Source organism: Macrotis lagotis, chromosome 2 (genome assembly GCF_037893015.1).
Source record: "Macrotis lagotis isolate mMagLag1 chromosome 2, bilby.v1.9.chrom.fasta, whole genome shotgun sequence".
NCBI classification, from domain to species: Eukaryota; Metazoa; Chordata; class Mammalia; order Peramelemorphia; family Peramelidae; genus Macrotis; species Macrotis lagotis.
Window position 1 is genome coordinate 193,363,766 of NC_133659.1, and position 18,204 is coordinate 193,381,969.

Consider the following 18,204-nt stretch of genomic DNA (forward strand, 5'->3'; position numbering starts at 1 on the left):
ACCAAAATGAGGGCTTGAGTCAGGATCAAAGTTGGATAAAGATACCCCCAACTCCTCAGGGATAATCCTAGAAGAAGCCTGAGAGGAACATACAGCCTTGCTCAGGGTGATCCAATTTATCAGTAGGAGTGGTAGCTAGGATAAGAACCCCATAGTCTATAAAAGATAAGTGTGTGTGTGTGTGTGTGTGTGTGTGTGTGTGTGTGTGTGTGTGTGTGTGTGTTCATAACCTGTTAGCCCAGTAGAGATCTAGAGTTATTTGTTGTTGCTTTTTTAATTATCTATATCCTGAGTTACTCCAAAATGCATGTAATTGAAAAATGGAAATAACAATCAAAAAGGGTTTGATCCCCTCCATGGGTTAACGGAAGAGATCTAGAAGCCAGTGTTCATTTGGGACTAGAAAGAGCAGTTAGGTGGCAAAGAGAAGCTAATCTGGGAGGCCAGATCTTAAACCATGAGATCTTGGACAAGTCACTTAATCTCTAAACCTCAGTTTCCTCATCTGTAAAATGGGGGTGCTAAGAGGACCAATTTTCAAAGGGCTGTTGTGAGGATCAAATGAGATAATACATATAAGGATCACAGATTCACAGGATCATAAAGCACCTTATTATTATATATTGCAGTGAAAGAGGCAACAGGTTTGTAACTCAACATTTGCCAAGGTGGTTGGGCTGACCAATCCTTTCTACATTTAAAATATAAAAAGGAGTAAAAACTCTCCTCGGCACCCTAATAATTTATACACCTAGATCACTGGTGGTCTAGTGATTAGAATGCTGGGTGTAGAATCAGGAAGACATGAATTCAAATCTAGACTCAGCTATGAACTATATGCTCCTGAACAAGATGCTTAAAGTCCTATGTGACTCAGTTTTCTCAACCATAAAATGAGAATAAAAATAAGCACCTATCTCACAGGATTGTTGTGAATCTCAAATGAGATATTTGTTAAGCTCTTAGCATAGTTTCTCTTTTATTCAGTGATACCCATAAGAATACATGCCCACAGGGCTACTAGGTGGCACAGTGGATAAAGCACCAGCCCTGGAGTCAGGAGGACCTGAGTTCAAATCTAACCTCAGACACTGGACACTTACTAGCTATGTGATCTTGAGCAAGTCACTTAACCCAATTGCCCCACAAAAGTCAAGAATATATATCCAGGACAGGATGGTCTAATCTAGAACGAGACTGCTTCTGTCGCCTGGATTTTTGGTTTTCCATCTTCCCCAGAGGCCTATTTTTATTCAGTGTCAACACAAAGTAAGCACAAAAAAGAAGGGGAAAGAGTAGGACTTTATGCCCATAGGGTCTCCTCCCTCTGAAATGGGATCTTCATTCCTCTGCTTCAAGAACTATGCCCCAGGGTCATCTAAGAGCAAAACAGGGGTCAGAAAAAGGACCAGTGGCTTCCACATCCTTCTAAGTGATAAGAGACAGACACATAAGGACCTTCCCTTACATGGTTTGATGGAGCCTATGATCTTATACAAACACATAGCAACATAGATGTCCAGTGCTGGGGTCAGGAGGTGGGGCAGCGGGGTTGAACAAAAAGACTCAAGAAATATACAACTATAACAATTAGCATTTAGATGGCACTTTAAGATTTGCAAAGTGCTTTATAAATATTAAGCTCAATCTAGCTTCACAACAACCTTGAGGAATAGGTGGTATTATTATCTCCATTTTACAGACAAGGACCTGGAGGCAGGCAGAGGTTAAGTGACTAGCCCAAGGTCACTGAGCTAATAAGTGTCTGAATCTGGATTTGAACTCAGGTCTTCTTAATTAGAAGTCCAGTCCTTTATCCACTGTACCACCTAGCTGCTATATGTGGACATAGAGAAAGATATAATATATATGTAGGCATATATATGCATATATAGACATAATATATACACATGTGTACAATATAGATATGATATTAATCTATATTAGGGCATGCATAAATGATATATACATATATGCATTGCATAAATAATGAAATATGCATAATAAAGTTCTATAGAAATATCTAAATTTGTAGATAGATATGACTACATATTTTTAAAATATCTATAAATGCACATGCCTATATACACACCATATATGTATTTATGTGTTATATATGTACATGCTGGCATTTATAGTATATATGTAATATGCTACATAGTCAATTTACTATTTTTATACATGCACACACATAGTATGCATGTATATGTTATGTGAAATATACACACATAAGAGTATATACACATACAGAATATTCCAAAAAATCTTATTGTAATGATGCTTCTAAAGCTTAAAACTATATAATACACACACATACATGTAAGAGTGAGAAAGCAAAAGAGAGACAACATTTAGGTCAGGAAGATTTGGATTCAAGTCCTGTCCCCAACACATAGTGTTTGAGTAACTTTGGGCAAGTCACTTCACCTATCTGTGTTAGCTTTCTGAGACTATAATTTGCAGAAGTTACTAATTTATATTACTAGAAGGCATTCCCCTCATCAGGACTGCCCTATATCAATGAAATCATGAGCCTAAATATAATGTGTTGCAAAAGTATTAATGTAGGGCGGCTAGGTGGTACAGTGGATAGAGCACCGGCCCTGGAGTCAGGAGTACCTGAGTTCAAATCCGACCTCAGACATTTAATAATTACCAAGCTGTGTGGCCCACCCCATTGCCTTACAAAAACTAAAAACAAAAGTGTTAATGTGGTTTATATTCATGGCAAGTGATTAATTCAATCTATTTTATTCCAATCGTTATTTTTCAGTTTAGCATAATTCCATAGGAGTAGGGATTATTTCTATTATACTTTTTTTATTAATATCATTTAGTGAGTCAACTAATATTAGTGCATATTTTACATATTTTATATTTAGGGATGTTAGATTCTTTCTTATATTAGGTCTCAGAACTTTAAACTACAGCTTAGAAGTTCACGTGCTTAACCACAGAAAGTTAACTAGAGGACCTCCACACTTTTTGCCTAGTGATTGAGCAAGTCCAGTGTGACTGAGATGTCCTAATAATATGGAAAGTCCCCTGGTTTCTTTTTGTCCCTCCATCCCTTCATCATTCCTCTCTATTGCCCAACATGGGGAAATAACCGTGAACATTTGGTCAACAGATGACCCTTGCCTTTTCCATCCTATAACTATCAGCCTTGCTCCTATTTTGGCCCCAGCCTTTATCAGCCCTGGACTGGACTGAAGAGTCTCTTGGAAAATGATGGTATAGGTCTGTCAATCAATGGAATCCTGTATTTTACTTTGCATCATCTGTGCAATCTCTATATCATCTTGAGAAACATTATAAAACCAAGGCCCTAAAGAAAGAGGGCAGTTTAGACTGTGGGAAAGATCTGTGGTCAATTCATTAAGGGGAACTGGGCCTCTTTAATAAATTGCTATTGGATCAGAGCTCTGCCTCAGTTGCTTTTATTGCAGAATGGACATTTGGGGCCCACATGTTTTATAGATAATATAATTTTAAATCTCAGATTTTATTTTAAAGATAATATAGATAAATTATATACACACACAACATATATACACAGATGTACAAATAAAAATATGTATAAATAAGACATGTTATATTCTATTTGATTTGTAGAAGTTAGTAATGTAAATAAGTAGAAGGCATCTCTTCATCAAGAATGCTCTAAATCAATGAAATCATAAGCTAAGTACAGATGTTTAGATAGATATAAGATGTCTAAAAAGTGCTAGTGAAATTAATATTTATATATTATAGTCAAATTATATATACATACATATTTATATACATACACTATGAGACATTATGTTCTATTTCATACAAACATTTCAAAATTTTCTATACTTGAGATCTCCTAAACTAGGTTTTCCTCTTATAGTTATTTTGCAGACACTCTGATACAGTGCTCAAGACTTACCATTGACTTCAGTCACTCACTTGAACCCTATTAGATTAGTAGTACTCTTAGGTTATACTTTATCTTATATGAGCTCCACAACAACCCTAGGCGGCAGGTGTAGCAGGTATTATCTTGATTTTTACAGCTGAGGAACCTCCCTCCAAAAGAACACAGGCTTTGTTGCTGTTCAGTGGTTTCAGCTGGAACCCCCTTTTCATTCACCCCTCTTTGGCGTGTTCTTGGCAGAAATACTGGAGTGGTTTGCCATTTCCTTCTCCAGCTCATGTTAAAGAGGAGGAAACTGAGGCAAACAGGGTTAAGTGATTTGCCCAGGGTTACACAGCTAAGTGTCTGAGGCCACACTAGAACTCAAATCTTCTTGACTCCAAGCCGGGTGATCTATCCACTGTGCCACCTAGTTGCCCCAGGTTATATCGCAAAGCTATTTTAAGAGCCAGAAACTGTTTAAGCCCCACACTTACACAAGCCTTTAACAATGAATTTTCTTTTTAAAAGGCAGGTAGGAGACAATTCTTGTACACAGTGATCAAATCTGTTGGGTAGTCAGCAATTAAGTCACTTTTCTTAGCATGACTCTAAAAATGTGTCCAACACCAACTCCTGATGCCAGGATAAGCTTTGCCAAAAACGGAGGATCAGACACTTTGCAACAGCCAAAAATAGAACAATAGAACTTTAGAACCATGAGGAATCTCAGCTGCCACTTGACCCCACCCCTTCACTTCAAAGGGGAGGACACCTGTCCAGAGAGGGGAAGCAATTTGTCCAAAGTCAAACAGCAAGTTCCAGAAGCAAAGGCTGGCTCTCTTGACCTTACCCGGGGCCCCTTCCCCCTCTTTCCATTCCAAAGTCTCCAAATCCCAAGTGCTACTCTAATGAGCACAAGAGAATGCAGACACACTTGGCAAGCTTAACCAGACATATGGAATTGAAGCCTGTGAATTGGGGAATAATAAGACAGGTAAATTATTGCTTCAAAATAATGATCTATCAGTGTAACTCTTCTCTTGTGGTAGGCTTGAGGACACATCAAAATGGAAAACCTAAAAAGGGGGCCGTTCATAAAACTTTGCCCAAGGTCCCATGAGTGGTTTAAAGGAGTCTAATAATTAATAATGCAGGACAACAACATCTTCCCCACAGCCACAGAAATGATTGCCATAAAATATAGGTCTGGCCATATTCCGACTGGGCAAGTGGTTCTTGAGCTCTCTAACCTCCGGGCTAATTCAATAAACACTTCTTAGTTTCATGCCATCTGTAAGGCAGAGACTCCTCAGATTGCATTTCAAACCCCTCATGACTAGATCCAATCTACCATTTTAGACATTACACATATTCTCTTTTTTCCTTCTGTTCATCCCAGACACATTGGCTAGCTTACTCTTCCTGATCTCTAGACTGTTCAGGCTACACCTTAGGCCTGAAACTTGATGCCTTCTGACCCTCTGACTCAAGAATCCTTGGCATCCTTCAAGATACAACTTGGGTGTCACCTTTTTGCAGAAGGTCTTTCTGGTTCGCCTAGTTAAGCCTCCTTCTCTACTCAAATTATATAATATTTATTTATTTTTTAGATATATTATCCAAATGCTCTCCTTAAAAAAAGGAGCATTTATTAATCACCTACTGCATACTGGGCCACGTGTGTGTGTGTGTGTGTGTATGTGTGTGTATGAAGTATATTATAAATATCTCATTTGAAACTCACAATCTTGGGACACAGGTGCTATTATTAGCCCCATTTTACAGTTAAGGAAACTGAGCTTTAATTGACTCCCATCCTATTTAAAAGAGCCTGAGGTCAGATGTGAAGTCCTTCTTTCTGACTCCAAGTCCAGGACTCTTCCCAATGCACCACCTAGGTCCTTGAGGCCAGATACTTCATTTAGATCATGCCTTGGAATGAATACCCAGATCCTGATAGAGTAACTCTAATACTGAAATAAATTGAATTGAACCAGATGAGTACAGTACTGGATCTGTAGTTTATTTTGGGTTCAAATTTCAGCTCTCTCCCTAGGTGACACTGTAGTTACAGCCCTAGGCTTGGCTTCAGGAAGATTTATCTTTCTGAGTTCCAATCTGGCCTCAGACACTAGCTGGGTGACCCTGGGCAAGTCACTTAACCCTGCATGCCTCAGTTTCCTCATCTGTAAAATGATCCAGAGAAAGAAATGGTAAACCACTTCAATGTCATTGCCAAGAAAATACCAAAGAGTCTTATAGAACTGAAGCAACTCAACAACAAAAACACTTGGGGTGACCTTGCTGAGCATTTGTGAAGTTTTATAATGACCATCATCAATTTAGAATGAGAAAGGATATCAGAGCCCATCTAATCCAATCTCCATATATATATATAGATAGATAGATAGAGATATAGATATATGTATAATATTGCTGCTAAGTCATGTGTCCTATTCCATGGGACCCTATAGACTTTGACCATGGGATTTTCTTGACAAAAATATTGAAGTGGTTTTCTGTTTTCTTCTCCAATGTTCTCCATTTTACAGATGAGGAACTGAGGTAAATAGAGGTGAAATGACTTGCTCAAGGTCACACAGCTAGTAAGTGTCTGAGGTCACATTTGAATTCAAATCTTCCTGACTCCAGGTCAGATGCTCTATCCAAAGCACCCCATTTATACACACACACACATATATATACACACACACACAAATAAAATATATTTATACACACACACACAGACACACAGAGCATTCCAAAAATCTTTGGGCAATGTTAAAATATTAATACTTAACATACATACATGCACACATATGTAAGAGTATGAGAACAAGACAAAGATAATGATATATTAGATGAGATGAGGAAATGAGGGAAATAACCTGCTCTGGGTCACAATATTCTCACCTGTAAAATGAGGCTTTTGAACTCAACAGTCAGTCTCTTAGACTTCTAATAGCACCCAGAAACATAACCTCAGGACACTGTCTAACTGTTCTCATCCACATCTTTTCTTTTACATGATAAGCTTGTATGAGGTGATAACTATGTATTTTTTCAAATCCCTTAATCCTGGAATTTATTGCATTTTCTCAGATCTTCCTTGGATTCCTCCTAGTTAGTCCTTAGCTGTAGTTACACAGGACACATCTTCACCAAAGCTGTGCCAGCTGTTTGTGATGACTGCTAATCCATTTCATATCCAAAGAAGCATCCCATAATTTCTGCTTATACCATCCATGCCAGGTGTATGGAGTAAGGAGTTAGTCTCCTGTAAATTGTCAGTGTAAATTTTCAATTAACAAGTATTTTTTTTTTATTTAGTGCTATACCAAACTTCAAAAAAAATTACTTTAGTGAGTTTTAGAAAAAAATAGTAGCTAAATTCATATGGAGGAACAAATTGTCAAGAATATCAAAGGAATTAATGGAAAAAAGAAAGCAAAAGGAAGGAGGCCTACTCATAACAGATCTAAAATTATATTATAAAGCATCATATTAAAACTGTCTGGCAGAGCAGCTAGGTGATGCAGTGGATAGAGCACAGGCCCTGGAGTCAGGAGTACTTGAGTTCAAATCTGCCCTCAGTCACTTAATAATTACCTAGCTGTGTGGCCTTGGACAAGCCACTTAACCCCATTTGCCTTGCAAAAACCTAAAAAAAAAAATCAGTAAGGAGTTTAAAAATCAATTAGAGGGGCAGCTAGGTGGCACAGTGGTAAAGCACCGGCCCTGGAGTCAGGAGTACCTGAGTTCAAATTCGGTCTCAGACACTTAATAATTACCTAGCTGTGTGGGCTTGGGCAAGCCACTTAACCCCATTTGCCTTGAAAAAAACCTAAAAAAAAATCAATTGGAAAAATTGGGAAAAGAAATTCAAGAGAAAATTAATTGTTGCAAGAGAAAATTAACATCTTGCAACAAGAAAAACAAATTCTTGGAAAATACAATTGGAAAATACAAAATGAGAACAATTCTCTCAGATCCTCAATTGGGCAAATGCAAAAAGAAAATAATTCTCTCAAAACTACACTTGGGCAAATGGAAAACTCCTTCAAAAATAGAACTGACCAATTGGAAAAGGAGTTGCAAAAGGTAAATGAAGAAAATTCTTCTCTAAAAAAAATGAAATCTGTGGAAACTAATGACTTCTTGAGACAACAAGACTCTGTTAAACAAACCAAAAGATAAAAAAAAAAACAGAAGAAAATGTAAAAATACCTTATCAGCAAAATCACTGAACTCAAGAATACATCAAGAAGGGACAACCTGAGAATTTTAGATCTTCCTCAAAATGTTGAAGAGAACAAAAGCCTGAACTTAATATTACAGGATTTAGTGATGGAAAATTGCCCTGATAAAGCATCAGTCATTACAAACATCTGGAGGACTTCCGGCCAAGATGGCACTGTTCTAAGTGCTCCTGGATCCCCCCCCCAAAAAACACATGAAAGAAGCCTCTTAACAGAAATTCTATTGACAAAACCAAAAAGACTTCCTTGAAGGAATCAGGAAGGAGTTTAAAAAATCAGTTGAGAAAATTAGGAAAAGAAACTCAAGGGAAAATTAACCCATTGCAAGAGAAAATTAACATCTCACAACAAGAAAACAAATTCCATGTCATCTTCCCTCTGTTTGTATTTTCCCCTTTTTTCACTTTATTCATATTCCCCAATATTTTGTTTCTTAATACTGCCACCTTTGGTGTGTTTGTCTAAAAGAGATCCTAAAATAAAACACCAAGGAATGTTGTGGCCAAATTCCAGAAGTATCAGATAAAAGAGAAAATCCTGCAAGCAGCCAGAAAGAAACAATTTAAATACTAAGGAGCCACAGTAAGGATTATGCAGGACCTGGCTGCATCAACATTAAGGAACTGAAGGGCCTGGAATGAGATATTCAGAAGTTCAAGGGGGCTTGAAATGCAACCAAGGATCCACTGTCCGAAAAAGCTGAGCCTTGTCTTCCAGGGGAAAAGATGGACATTTAACGAAATGGGAGATTTCCAACATTTCCTGATGGAAAGACCAGAACTAAATAGAAAATCTGGACATCAAACAGGAGCCTCAAGAGACACATGAAAAGGTTAAAAAAAAAGGGCAAAGAAAAAAAATTTTGCTATGCAATAAGATGAAGCTGGCTATATCCCTACCTGGGAGAAAGACTCTTGAGAAATGTAACTCTATTAGAGACAATATATTTAGCCAGAAGTGATGGACACTCATGACTTTTTTATGACTCAGAATGATTTAAAAACAATACCTCGGGGCGGCTAGGTGGCATAGTGGATAAAGCACCAGCCTTGGAGTCAGAAGTACCTGGGTTCAGATCTGGTCTCAGACACTTAATAATTACCTAGCTGTGTGGCCTTGGGCAAGACACTTAACCCCACTTGCCTCACAAAAACCTACAAACAAAACAAAACAAAACAAAAAATACTCTCATGGAGCAGCTAGGTGGCGCAGTGGATAAAGCACCAGTCCCGAAGTCAGGAGTACCTGGGTTCAAGTCCAGTCTCAGACACTTAATAATGACCTAGCTGTGCGGCCTTGGGTAAGCCACTTAACCCCATTTGCCTTGCAAAAAACCTAAAAAAAAACCCCACAATTTAAAACAAATTAAAAAAAAAACAATACCTTCTTAAAATGGGGGACAGTAAGGAGATAGGAGGATGGAGAAGATTGAATGAGGTAAATCTCATTATATTAGGAGGTACAAAAGACCTATTGTAATAGAGAAGGGAGAGGAGATGAGAACCACCTGAAATCTTCCTCTCATTAGACTTGGCTTAAAGTTAACTTACACACACTCACTCAGTTAAGAAATTTATCTTACCTTTCAAGTATTAAAAGGGGAAAGGGGGAGGAGGGCAGGGAGAGTGAGAAAAAGGGGAACTAACAGAAGGAATGGAGGAAGAAGGGGAAAAAGTGAAAGGAGAAAGAAAGGGGAGGGGGGTTGACATAGGAGGGCAAACACACTGAAGGTGGCGGTATTCAGAAGCAAAATACTGGGGAATATGAATAAAGTGAAAAAGGGGAATAATACAAACAGAGAGAAGATAGCATGGAAGGCAATAAAGAGTTAGTAATTATAACTTAGAATGTGACTGGGATGAACTCTCCCTTAAAACATAAGCAAATAGCAGATTGGATTAAAAACCAGAATCCTACAATATGCTGCTTGCAAGATACTTATTTGAAGCAGAGAAAAGGTTGGAGCAAAATATATTTTGCTTCAGCTGAAGTGAAAACAGCAGGGGTAGCAATCCTTATCTCAGACTCAGACAAAGCAGCTGCAAAAATAGATAGCATTAAAAGAGATAAGGAATGAAACTATATCTTCCTAAAAGGTACTATAGACAATAAAGTAATTTCAATACTGCATATTTATGCCCCCAATGGCATAGCATTCAAATTCTTAGAAGTTGAAAGAGCTACAGGAAGACATAGACAGCAACCTCATGCTGTCAGATTTAGATAAATCTAATCATAAAATAAACAAGAAGGAAGTTAAGGAGGTACATAGATTGTGAGAAAACCTAGATATGACAGACTTATGGAGGACATTAAATGGGGATAGAAACGAATATACTTTTTTTCCTGCAGTACATGGCACTTACACAAATATTGACCACGTACTAAGGCATAAAAACCTAATGATCAATTGTAGAAAGGCAGAAAGAGTGAATACATCTTTCTCAGATCATAATGCAATAAAAATCATATGCAATATTGGGCCAGGGAGATATAGACCCCAAACTAATTGGAAAGCAAATAACCTCGTTTTAAAGAATGAGTGGATCAAACAATAAATTATAGAAAAAATTAATTATTTCATCCTAGATAATGACAATAATGAAACAACATACCAAAACCTATGGGATTCACTCAAGGCAGCTGTCAGAGGATATGCTATACCTTTAAATGCTTACATGAATAAATCAGAGAAAGAGAAAATCAATGAACTAAATATGCAACAAAAAAAATTAGAGAAAGAACAAATTAAAAACCTCAATTAAATACCAAATTAGAAACTCTAAAAATTAAAAGTGAAATTAATAAAATTGAAAGCAAGAAAACTATTGAACCAATAAACAAAACCAAGAGTTGGTTTTATAAAAAAATCAATAAAATTGATAAACATCTGATCAATTTGATTTAAAAAAAAGAAATAAGAAAACCAAATTGCTAGTATCATAAATGAAAAAGGTGAACTCACTACCAGTGAGGAGGAAATTAAAGTAATAATCCGAATTATTTTGCCCAGCTCTATGCCAATAAATTTGACAATCTAAGCGGAATGGATGAATATTTACAAAAATATAATTTGCCTAGGTTAAATGAAGAAGAAATTAAATACCTAAATAACTCTATCTCAGAAAAAAGAAATTCAGGGGTGGAGCCAAGATGGTGACAAGAAAGGATCGTGTCTTAGGCGCTCTCTCATAAAACTCATAAGCTAAGGACTCTAACTAAATTTTTGAGAGACAGAACCCACAGTGAGGCAGTTCTCCTACTCAAGGTAACCTGGAAAAGAGTAGAAAGAGTAGAAAAGAGTAGAAAGGCTCTGCCCCCCGGGGTTGGAGGGGCACCCGCCAGAGGGGTGGCCCACCAGAGCGGTGGCCCGCCAGAGCAAAAGAACTTCAGCCTCCCGGAGGCAGCGCCAGGGTGCTGGGAGCCTCGGCTCACAGCAGCGGGGGAGTGTCCTGAGCTACACCTCAGGGAGCACCAGGCACAAATTGGGGGAACAGCAGGGAGACCTCTGCCAGAGGGAGCACGTGAAGCCCAGCCCTCAGAGCAGAGAGCAGCGTGGCCAAGGCAGCCCAGATCCAGGAAACAGAAGCAGGTGGAGCCAGTAAGCAGGAGCCCCCAGGGCATGAACCCATTGAGCTGAGGGAGGGGAGTGAAGAGAGAGAAACTTCAGAGCTCTGCCCCTGGAACAGGACTCTGGGGTTCTGACCACATTCAGATCCTGATCGCAGTCTAGGCCCCCCCACAGAACAGCAGAGGCCCCCTCCACTTCAGCCCCGTGGCATAGAGGGACACATATAGTCATTCGCAGACCAGGAGGGAGGACAGAGCCTCACATACCGAGACCCTTGTGGGAGTGTCCCAAAAGCTCAGAAAGCACCCCCAAAACAGGCTAAGGCTGGGAAAATGAACAAGCAGAGAAAAAAGAGGAACACCACTGAGAAATATTTTGCAAATGAGCCCAAGAAGGATCAAAACACTCAGTCTGAAGATGAGGAAGCACAAGCTCCTGCATCTAAAGACTCCAGGAAAAACAGAAATTGGGCTCAGGCTAATGACAGAGCTCAAAAAAAGACTTTGAAAATCAAATGAGGGAGTTAGAAGAAAAACTGGGAAAAGAAATGAGAGAGATGCAGGAAAAACATGAAAATGAAGTCATCAGCCTAGTCAAGGAAATCCAAAAAATTGCTGAAGAAAATAGCATGCTAAAAACCAGCTTAGATCAATTGGATAAAAGAGTTCAAAAAAGTTAAAAAGCAAAATTTAAGCAAAAAATCAAAGTTTAAAAAGTAAAATTGGCCAGATGGAAAAAGAGATAAGAAAACTCTCTGAGGAGAACAAATCCTTCAGACAAGGAATAGAATTCAAGGAGATTGATGAATTTAACAGAAATCAGGAATCAATATTTCAAAACCACAAAAATGAAAAATTAGAAGAAAATGTGAAATATCTCATTGAAAAAACAACTAATATGGAAAACAGCCTTAGGAAAGATAATTTAAAAATTATTGGAATAGCTGAAAGTCATGATCAGGAAAAGAGCCTTGACATCATTTTCAAAGAATTACTACAGGAAAATTGCCCTGATATTCTAGAAGCAGAGGGCAAAATAGAAATGGAGAGAATCCACTGATCCCCCCAAGAAAGAGATCCTAAAAAACCAACCCCTAGGAATATTATAGCCAAGTTCCAGAACTCCCAAGTCAAAGAAAAAATATTACAAGCAGCTAGAAGGGCACAATTCAAATATTGTGGAGCTGCAGTCAGGATCTCACAGGACTTAGCAGCAACTACATTAAAAGCTCATAGGGGTTGGAATATAATATACCAGAAGGCAAAAGAGCTTAGAATGCAACCAAGAATCAACTACCCAGCAAAACAATGTCCTCTTCCAGGGAAAAAGATGGACTTTCAGTGAACCAGGGGAATTTCAAATGTTCCTGTTAGAATGGCCAGAGCTGAACAGAAGGTTTGATCTTCAAATACAGGACTCAGGTGAAGCATAGAGAGTGGAGGAGAAGGGGAAAATATGAGGGACTTAATGATGATGAACTGCATGTATTCCTGCATGGAAAAATGACACTGGGGGCGGCTAGGTGGCATAGTGGATAAAGCACCGGCCTTGGAGTCAGGAGTACCCGGGTTCAAATCTGGTCTCAGACACTTAATAATTACCTAGCTGTGTGTCCTTGGGCAAGCTACTTAACCCCATCTGCCTTGCAAAAAAAAGAAAAAAAGAAAACTGACATTGATAATACCCATATGAACCTTCTCAGTTAATAGAACAGGTAGAGGGAGCTTTTATAGTTGAAGCACAGGAGAAAGCTGAATTTGAAGATAAAATATGGTGTAAAAATAGAGTCAATAGAAAAAAAGGGAAATGTAATGGGAGAAAGAAAAAGGAGAGGGGGAATAGACCAAGATATTTCATATAATAAGATTTTTCTTTATTACAATGAGCTATTGAAATGATATGGAAGGGGGTAAACAAGGGGGAATGAGGGAATCTTCACTCTCATCAGAGGTGGCTAGGAGTGGAAACAGCATATATAACTCAATGGGATATAGACATGTGGAGTAAGAAGGAGAGAAGGGGGACAGGGGGAAGGGGTGGGGATGTGAATGATGGAGGAGAGGATGGACCATGGTGGGAGAGTGATCAGATATAACACATTTTCTTTTCTACTTCTTGCAAGGGGCTGGGATTGGATGGCCTGTCTGAGACCATAGGGCCAGGTGGATGCTGGGCCTAAGGTGTGGTAGGGGGGTTTGGGGCCTCTTGGCCCCAGGACCAGGATCTTTCTGCTGGACCACTCAGCTACCCTACAGCAAAGTCAGAGTGAAAGGAGAGAGAAAATATAGTACATGGTAGTGGAGAAATACGAAAGAAGGGAGTTGTGATCGGCAATGGCAACGGTGGAAAAATATGGAAGTAACTTTTGCCATGGACTTATCCTAAAGAATGTGATCCACCCGCGACAGAGTTGCTGGTGTTGGAACAAAGACTGAAGAACATTTTTTATTATTATTATTTTTGGGGTGGAGTGCAGGGTAAATGGGGCTGGGTGGCCTGCCTGGGGCCGCATAGCAGGGTGATCGTCGGGTGTCTGAGGCCAGATTTGGACCCGGGTGCTCCTGGCTCAAGGGCCAATGCTCTGTCTGCCACCCAGCTGCCCCTACTATTATTACTATTTTATTTTATTTTGGGTCTTTTTTTTTTCCTTTTTTTGGTTTTTGCAGGGCAGTGGGGTTGGGGTGGCTTGCATGTCACACGGCTGGGTGATTGTTGGGTGTATGGGGCCGGATATGGGCTTGGGTACTCCTGGCTCCAGGGCTGGTGCTCCATCCATTGCGCCACCTGGCCATACCTACAATTATTACTATTTTTTTTTAATTTTAATTTTTTTCTCTCCCCTTTACTTTATCGCTCAAGCGAGTCTATATTTTGGGGGGGTATTTTGTTTACTCTTAAACAAGAGTATTTTATTAATGTATAACAAACATTATTTGTACAAAATGAGAATAAATAAATATTAAATACAAAAAAAGAGAGTCTCTGAAAATATAGAAGTGTTTTGACAAAAGCTTTAGGCATGGAAGCAGAGAAAATTGAGAATTATGAGGGGAAATGAATTTTTTTACCACTCTTTTTAGCATTTTTAAATTAAAGTTTTAAAATCCAAATTTTATCCCTCCCTTCCTTGAATGATAAGCAATCAGATATATAGTTTATATATGTGCAATTATGTAAAACCTTTCCATATTAATGATTTTATACAAGAAGACAAAAGAAAAAATAAAAGAAAGAATGTGAAAAATAGCATGCTTTGATCTGGATATCAATTCTTTCTCTGGAGGCAGATAATATGCTTTATCATTAGTCTTGTCTTAGATCATTGTACTGCTGAGAAGAGCTTAGCTATTCACAGTTTTTTATTGAAAAAATATTGCTGTTACTGTGTACAACATTTTCCTGGTTCTGCTCACTTCAGGATGCATCAGTTCAGTAAATCTTTCCAGGTTTTTATGAAACTATCCTGATTGTCCTTTCTTAGAGCACAATAATATTTCATTACACTCATATATTCCATATACTCATACCACATCTTTTTCAGCCACTCCCCAATTGATAGGCAAAAGGATGGATTCTAAATGTCTTATAGACTAAGGATTCTTATAACCATTTTCAATGGCTAGTGGAGTCCCTACAGGGCAGCTGGCCCTCAGTTCTCTAGAGGTAACCTCAAGGGATTGGGAAAATTCTTTTAATTCGATCAGGTCATTTCACCATTTTGGATGAGTTGCACTCAACTATCAGTTTAACCAATAAAAATGAACTTTAATATCAATGTTCCAAATGTTACAAGAAAATAATGCAAAAGCAGAAGTACAAAGCATTTCTATCAACATTGAGCACATTTCCCTTCTACCCACAAACTAGGTTCCTAGAGAAATTGGGTTCAAACTTAAACAGGTAAGTAGTATTAGTCCCATCAAGTTTGCTTTTAGATCCTATTCAGCTAACAATGGAGTCACCTCTTGGCTAAGGGCATGGAGTTTTGTTGCCTGCTCAATTCACAATTCACTACTAGGCTAAGTAAAGAATTGCTTCTCACCATGTGGTCTTTAAAAAAACCAAGCTTATAGGTGGCTAGGAGGCACAGTGAATAGATCACTGGCCCTGGAGTCAGAAGTACCTGGGTTCAAATCCGACCTCAGACATCTAATAATTACCTAGCTGTGTGGACTTGGGCAAGCCACTTAACCCCATTTGCCTTGCAAAAACCTAAAAAAATAAAAATAAAAAACTAAGCTTACAAACCCTAGAAACAGTTCAGGGAGGTGAAATACAATCAAGGCAGGAAACAGAAGCAAGGAGTGTGATCCTGACACTCTGCTCCTGATTAGATTTGGTGTGTCCTGCTCAATAAGTAGCCTTTCTGCAAGATCTTAGGGTCTTTGGGGAGAGTGGTGAGGAGGAAAGAACAAAAGAAGAGGAAAAATCCTCATTCCTCCTTGCCCTTGTTCTTTCCTCCTCACCACTCTCCCCAAAGACCCTAAGATCTTGCAGAAAGGCTACTTATTGAGCAGGACACACCAAATCTAATCAGGAGCAGAGGGAATTGGGAGCTAAAAGCAATTTCAAATAACAAGTCTAAAAGAAGAGAAGACAGGACACTGTATATTCCAGGGAGAGTTGGCTGTGATGGTCAAGAGCTGAGCTGAAGATAGGAACGGACCTAGGGAGTCCAAATAAGTAATTAGACTGATGAGCTTAATATGAGCTCAATTTAGCCAAAGTAGTGGCAGTGTAAGGACATCAAGAGAAGTGAAAGAACAGAGCCCTGCAGTCTAAGGCTGTAAATTGTATTGGCAACTTATATTTCTAAAGTCGTGTGTCTGTTCTTCACTCCGATGGAGTTTGAAATTGTCAGTGTATACTGGGTTTGTGATGGGAATATTTTGTAGCTACTGCTTTACTATGCCACAACAGGGCAGGCACAACAGGGAGGCAGAGCTTTGGGGTCCATTTAGGAAGAAGACTAGGACAGAGCGAAATCAGATTGTGGCGTTGGGCAAAAGAGTGAGATGTATTAGGTGGGGGGCCCCGGGGAGCCTCTAATTATTGCTGATCAAACCCAACGCGCATGTGCCCTTCTTCTGTTCAGAGGAAGATCACTCCATAGTGTCATAAAAGAGATGGCAGAGGTCGTCTCAAGAGGGGGCTGGGCTGCGGGGATGGAGAGGGAAGAGATGGCAGAAGACCTCACAAACCCTCTTATTTTACAAAAGAGGAAACTGAGGCAGAGAAGTGACTTTTAACTCTCCTTCCATCACACCACGCTGCCTCTCATTTCTGTTGCAACGTAAGAGAATCTGGTATATGGGGAAAATCCCAGGAAAAACAAAAAAAGCTCGTCCCTCACATCACTTTTCATGACCCAAGGAGAGATTTCAAATGAGCATGTGCTGGGTTTTGCGGGTAGTAGGAGAAGTCTCCCCAAAATTGGTAGGGTTTGTGACCTTTCAACTCTGGATAGTCTATTTCTTTTACAAATTAGTAAGAGTGATTCCATTTTTTAATGTAAAACTCAAGACAATGTACAAATCGGGGAGCGTGACTGGGGGGGGATTCGAACTCTCGGCCCACCTCTCCCCGGGCCGACTCCCTCCCCACTCGGCCATCCCATCCTTCCCACGCTTAAATAAATATATAAATACCCCACGGCCCGGCGCGGAGAGAGAGAAAGCCCTTTCTCCCCCAAACTGATGCTCAAGGAGCCGGGCGGCGCAGGGTCCGCGCGCCCCTCCCGCCGCCGCGTGCGCTCTCCCGCTCCCGGAGGAGGGCCCCGGCGGCCCGCGGCCAGGTGCGCGCGCAGGCCGGGGGCCAGGAGAAGCAGCTTGTCCTGCAAAGGCATCCCGAGGCTCCTGGACTCTGGCCCCGCTGGAAGGAGCGCGGCCCGCCCGACTGCTCTTGCTGCTTGAGAAGGCTCCCGGCCGCTTCCAGCAGCCAGCGGGTCCCATGGTGTAATGGTTAGCACTCTGGACTTTGAATCCAGCGATCCGAGTTCAAATCTCGGTGGGACCTCACTCACCTTTTTGGATCCCAAAATTAAAGTTTTGGGACTCCGCCGCGGGTTGCGGTCGTGGCCAACGATGCGACTGCCCCTGTGACCCAGTGGACGGCGATTTGGGGAGTCCCCTCCCTCCCTTAAGACGCTTTCGTTTCGTTTCCAGGAATGGGCTCGACTGCGCAAGCGCTAAGACTAGGCGAAAAATACGCGTGGTGGAGCCGGGAGGCGGCCACTTAGCCCCGCCCTTCTCCGCCCCCTTCCTAAACCCCAGGGAGCACCGGGAGGAATCCGAAAGATCTCGAGACTGGTTCCTGAAGGCAACAGCGGCGCCCATTGGCTTTCCGTGAAGACCCGCCCCTCGCAAACACCGCGCTTATTGGCTCCGATGATTCTTCTGGCCCGCAGTGGGGCCGGGATGGGTGGAGGGGCGGGGAAATGATGTTGGTCTTGGCTGCTTCCATTGGTCAGACTAGATGGAGGAGGCGGC

The 18,204-nt window shown here is 40.3% G+C and overlaps 1 non-coding gene across 1 annotated transcript; it reads left to right on the forward strand.

Moving 5' to 3' along the window:
• The first annotated feature begins 17,659 nt into the window (after window positions 1-17,659).
• Window positions 17,660-17,731, forward strand: TRNAQ-UUG (transfer RNA glutamine (anticodon UUG)). The gene has a single exon. It is a non-coding gene; the product is annotated as a tRNA-Gln (tRNA).
• Window positions 17,732-18,204: the final 473 nt, after the last annotated feature.